Raw genomic sequence first — 5,993 nt, 5'->3', positions numbered from 1 at the left:
GAAGATACTTTTTTATCTGGAAAGAATAATTTTCTTAATTCAGATGCTAAATAAAATGATGATAATTTCTCCCTCAACATGGAGTACATAAATAAGTTATACAGGAATACTGATTTTGTTGTGCAGTACATTCATAAATATTAGATAAAAAAAGAATCTCAGTTACAGAAAGCAACAAAAGCTGTTGCAGTCTCTTGGGTTTTCCTTTTATTAAAATAAATTAGTAGTCTTGCTTGAATTCTTTAAAATAATTTCTATCCAGAAGTTAAACATATTTAAATAAATGGACTGAATAGATTTCCAAAGAAAGAAAGGCCCAACATTACTGTCAGATTTATGAAGAAAGTTCCTTGTTTTTGTTTTAGTAGATTAAAAAATATATTTTGAAAAAGGCACAGTTTATGTTGATTACTTGATCATAGTTTGTATGGTCAATGTATAAAAAAAATGGTTTCTAGAAAAGAGTTTGTTTTGGCAGAAACTGAAAGTTTTCACTGATGGTTTAAAAAAACAAAGATACCACAAGATTACATTTCTTAGGAACATTTAAAATATCTTTGTCATGTAGCAATAAAAAAAGTGTTATTGAAAGCTTGATCATTTAAAGAGAACTAATATAAATCCATTTTGCTCAGACTGGATATCTGAAAGGACAAGACTGAACAAGACCTTCATGCCCCTTTTTTAAAAAGGGACAAAGTAATATCCTGAAGTGTTGATTGAGCTGTGCACTCTCAGTTCTCCTTGGCTTTAAAGGTGCCCTACTCTTTGTCTGCAGTGTGTGATAAGGGAAGTGACTTCTCCTTTCTTAAACCTGTGTAAAGATCTTTGAGACTGATTTGATTTTATTTGATTTAGGGAAGCTGAGAACAGGAAATTTCTGGCACTTCCATTGTCCTTATCATGATTATTAGCAAAGGGCACTACAGAACCTCTTCATGTTGAGGAAACTCTTTGCAAAGGCCATTAATTTTGGGTGGTATAGACAAGATCTCAAAAGTTTCATGGGAATGGACAAAGCTAGAGGGGAGGGCAGACTTGGCTTCCTCTATGTTTCCACAGATTTACCAGGAGCTACATAAAACATCCTGGCTTCTGAAGTAGAAAATAATGTTTATTCCTAGGTGGGAATTACAACTCTTCAAAAGGAGACAAACAGTTCCTTTTCTCACAAAGCCTTTCAGCTAGAAATAGAAATTAAATAGAACTTAGGATTTAAAGTGTGAACTTCTTTAGCCCTTATTTATTTTCTTTACCCATATATTTTAAACCCAGTTCTAGTGTAGACATGTATTTCATAAACAGTTCTCACCATAGGAAATCATTTTGTCTGACATGGTGGATATGAAAAACACATTTCAGAGCTTACCTGCACTTTTGTCTCCTGCCAGTCAGCAGGAGCCTTCATGGGCCACTCTGGTGGGACAGTGGACAGGAACACCTCTGCTGCTTGTAGCCTCTGGTGAAGCCAGCTTTATTTGGAGATGTTCCAAAGCCTAACGAAGCCCTTTGCTCAGCACTGCTGCACCTGGAGCACTGTGAAAGCCCAGGTGGCCAAGAAGGCCAATGGCACCCTGGCCTGCATCAGCAGGTGTGGCCAGAAGGACCAGGGCAGGGATTATCCCCCGGGGTTTGGTACTGCTGAGCCTGCACCCCAAATCCTGTGCTCAGGTCTGGAGCCCTCACTACAAGAGGGACACGGAAGTGCTGGAGTGAACCCAGAGAAAGGCAATGGAGTTTGGGAAGGGCCTGGAGCAGAATTCTGATAAGGGAGTTGAGGGTGTTTAGTCTGCAGAAGAGGAGCCCCAGCAGAGCCCTTAGTGCTCTCTAAAACCACCTGAGAGGAAATTGTAGCCAGATAGGGGTTGGTCTCTTCTCCCAGGTAGCAAATGACAGGACAAGAGCAAATTGCCTCAAGCTGAGCCAGGGGAGGTTGAGATTGGATAATTAGGAGAAATATGTTATCAAGCTGTGGAACAGGCTGTGTGGTTAAGTGGCAGAGTCACCATCCCTGGAAGCATGCGTAACCCATATACAACCCATTTGCTTTCGCGGTTTAGATGTGGCACTTGGGGACGTGGCCTAGTGGTGGGCTCGGCAGTGCTGGGTTGGCGGCTGGACTCGATGATCTTTAAGCCCTAAAGGCCCTTTCTGGGCCGCAGCACTCCGTGACGGGGCGTGAACCCCGCTCAGGGACCGGCGCCAGGCCGCAGTGCAGCTGTGGTGCCGCCAGGCGGCGCCAGCGCGGGCGGCGCCGCTGCGGTGCCGCGCTCCGCACGGCAGGCGGCGCCGGCGAGCGCTCGATTGAAAAACACCCATTTTTGCTGGAACTTTTTTCCAATGTACAGATGGAGACATGATGCACAGGTTTTGCCATGGCAGAGTTTGCTGAGAGTGGGATATCCTGGGAACCCAGATACCTGAGCTATTCCTGCCTGCAGTCGCCACCCTGTGGGTTTCCCTCAGAAACCAAACTGAAGCAGGGAATTTAAAATGTCATTTCCAGTTATTGGCTCCTGTGACACTGTGCAGACAATCCCTATGAGTGCTGCTGCTGGGGGAAACCACAGCCCTGGCCAGAGATAGGACACAACAGCAAAGATCTCATCTGTCACCCACAGGCTGCAGAGTCTCAGCAGGACTTGGCTGGTACTCGTGCTTTGTGCTCTTCTTCATGGAGCTGGCACTCACAGTGGCTTTTGAAGGAAAGGGAAATACTCACGAATATGAATCAGTGCAGTAGGAATTGCAATGCTGCTTCTTTAACTGGCATGAGGGTCATGTTTCGTGATTTATTTCTGTACCAGAGGCCAAGGTTATATTTAAAGTGCCCTTTGTATGCTTGCTGGGATTGAGGCAGGCAGATGAGCAGACACAGGTCTCAGAAGAACTGCTGATTTCAGAGCTGGTCCTGAGGATGAACAGCAAGATACAAAAGCAATTTTGTCAGTGAGCAATGCATTTACACAGATATATTGCATTTCCAGTGGAGCAGGTGGTGACTGCCCTGTGCAGACAGGGACACAAGGGAATAACTGTGTGGGGAGACAGATTTTTGCCCATGCAATGATTTGGGAAAAGGGGAATTAGAATAACTTTGCAGCTCACCTGCCATCTCACCCCCAGCTTTTACTGTTGCCCAAGATGTCTGTGAGAATTTTGGTAGGAAGGGACATGATGAAAAGCCGTTGTGGTCCTGCATTTGTAATTCTGTGTTATGGTTTAATCCCAGCCAGCACTTCAGTCCCACAAAGCCACTCAATCACTCCTCTTCCCTGGTTAAAGAGGGAGAGCATCATAAGACTAAAAGTGAGAAAACACACAGGTTAAGAGAAAGACAGCTTAATAGGTAAAGCAAAAGCTCCACACACCAGCAAAGGAAAAGCAGGAATTCAGTCACTACTTCCCATGGGCAGGTGTTCAGCCAGCCCCAGGAGAGCAGGTTACTTGGGAGGACAAACACCATCACTCTGAATGTGCTTCCCTTCTGCCCTTCCCCCTCACCTTTACATGCTGAGCATGACCCCATATGTTGTGGGATGTCCCTTGGGTCACTAGGGTTGGCTGTCCTGGCTGTGTCCCCTCCCAGCTCCTTGTGCACCCCCAGCCCCCACTGCTGGGGTGGGGGGAGAGGCACAAAAGGCCTTGGCTCTGTGTAAGCCCTGACAGCAATAACAAAAACATCCCTGTGTTCCAAACACTATTTCCAGCACAAATCCAAAACACAGCTCATGCCAGCTACTGAGGAGAAAAGTAAATCTACCCCAGCCAAAACCAGCACAGCCTGGTTCTGTGAGAGAGCCCAGTTACTAAAAAGGACATACAAGGAGGTCCCCTAACCACCATGTCCTCCTAACCAGTCCTTTTCCTTTAGCATCCAAGAGAGACACAATCTTCACCCAGCAAGGCTGCAAATAAAACCAAATGGGTTTTATTTATTTACCTCAAAATCTCCACAGCTGTGTACTCATTCCAGATAAACACCTACACAGCATGAGAGACAGGTTTTCTTGGTGTCAGGCAATTAAACCTTTATCAAGGTTTAAGCAGAAACACCAGGTTACAAATCATTGTCATCAAACATTGCTGGAGGTTATGTTTGCCTGAATCTTTTCCACAGCTTACTACCTGTGTCTTTCTGGAATATACTCTTTTAGATTTGTCAGAGAGTAACACAGAACTTGAATTCAGGTATATGAATGAGTCTTAAAATACTGGAAATAACATTGTGAACATTTGTTAAAGCTGCTTGTGCCTTCATTTATTGGCTGTTGTATTCACTTGAGCCTGTGTCATGTTATAGAGAAGTATGCACAGATGTAAAGCTGTCAGAGGTGTCACACTTAACTGCTTTGGACTCCAAAGAGCCTAAGGGTCTGTCCTGTCAGCTGGATTGTGCACCTGTAACTGACACCCACCTGCCCAATTTATACATGTTGGGAAGGTGCCCAGTGAGGAGCTGGGGCACCTGCCAGGTCACTGATTTCTGACTGTCACAGGCTGAGGTCTGTGAAATTTGACTTTGCTGTGCTACACAATTACTTAAATGCATTACCTGCCCTTTGAGGCAAACAAATCAAATTTGCTGCTGCCGCTGTACACTGTCTTGTACTGGGCACTGTGCCTTTTATTTATTCCAGCCTTACACCATCAAAGCTTTAACTGAAAGAAGATGTAAAACAGAAGGCAACAAACTGTCTGCATTAAGTGACATTTTACTATGCAGGTCATGCTGGATGGAGTCCAGTTTATCTCTTCTCTGTTGCACATAGTCAGGTCTTTTAGAAAGGAGAATATTTTGCATGGCTTTATCAAACATTTTGAATGTAGTTCATGCAAAGGTCAAGTGTTCCTATGTGGTCAGTAAGTGATAAGCTATGTTTAAAATGCATCAGTTAAAAGACAGTCTAAAGGTGCTGCTTTTCCAAAGGGAAAGGATGCTCCCCTCCAGCTCTGCAGTTTGGGCCCGGATGTAAAGCAGCATTTTGGAAAGGATGCACTCTAGCATCTCATTGGCTGTTCACACTGTGATTTAGGGTTAACAGCTGTTAAGACAGAAGCAGCACGTACATGTTTTTGTGTGTTGCAAGGGCATTTAAAACCAGACCTTGTAAATCTGCAAACAACAGTGGTGTTGGCAACACACTGTGCTCTGTGCAAGGCAGAACTCTGGCCAGCCATAGCTGGAGCATGATGATCACAGGGAGGAAGGGAATGGGGCCAGAGAAGGGAGAGATTCAACAATTAGATGTGCTCTCACAAAGCATTTTTCTGGTTCTGTGCTACAGGAAAAATCTTTTTCTTTGCAGCACCAAGCATAAAATATGTTTTTGCTTATTTCAATATATGTATCAAAAAGCATTGGAAAAACAGTCATTTCACAGGGGTGTAGAAAAGGATGAGAAAACGAATACAGACTGGGAGCAACCTGAAACGCAAAATGAGAGAGAGAAAACAAAATCATGCACAGATGGCACTGTGTAAAGTGACTCACCTGAAAGGCAAAAGGCTGAACAGCTCACAAGAGTCTTAAGGAGCAGAGACCAAAGGCACGTGGAGTCAGGACCCATGAGAACTTGTGAGGGAACACTTCCCATCTGATGGGATAACCTTACGTGTTTTCATTCAGGACTACAGCTGGGCCAGGCTCACCCAGGGTTAGAATACAGTAGGTGACAGACTGAATCAGGATGTGCCTACCTGCTCAAAATTACCATTTCCTTAGCTAGGTGCAAAAACCAGGTAGGCTCTGCCACCTCCTATCACAGTGAAGCCAAGAATTAAGGCCATTCTTCATTTTAGTTTTCATCAATATTTACTATAATTTCTTTCAAAACAATTATTTTAAAAATAGCCTTCTGAATTACCCTCCACTTGATTTTGAAAACATTCAAATAACATTCCTAAAGATCATCCTAGGTAGTTAATCCTGCTCAGGTGGTTTAAGCACAGTGTGACATTTAACAACGTAACTATCATACCTCCACCCTGTG

At 43.9% G+C, this 5,993-nt stretch overlaps 1 long non-coding RNA gene across 1 annotated transcript; it reads right to left on the bottom strand.

The window, feature by feature from the left end:
* Positions 1 to 2,348: 2,348 nt before the first annotated feature.
* LOC120497226 lies at positions 2,349 to 3,793 on the bottom strand. Its single transcript, XR_005626455.1, has 3 exons — positions 3,505 to 3,793; positions 3,109 to 3,275; positions 2,349 to 2,911 (listed from the first exon to the last, which is right to left on the bottom strand). It is a non-coding gene; the product is annotated as an uncharacterized LOC120497226 (long non-coding RNA).
* Positions 3,794 to 5,993: the final 2,200 nt, after the last annotated feature.

The sequence above is a fragment of the Passer montanus genome, unplaced genomic scaffold (assembly GCF_014805655.1).
Source record: "Passer montanus isolate IOZ18808 unplaced genomic scaffold, ASM1480565v1 scaffold125, whole genome shotgun sequence".
NCBI lineage: Eukaryota > Metazoa > Chordata > Aves > Passeriformes > Passeridae > Passer > Passer montanus.
This window is presented reverse-complemented; position numbering and strand designations above follow the sequence as displayed.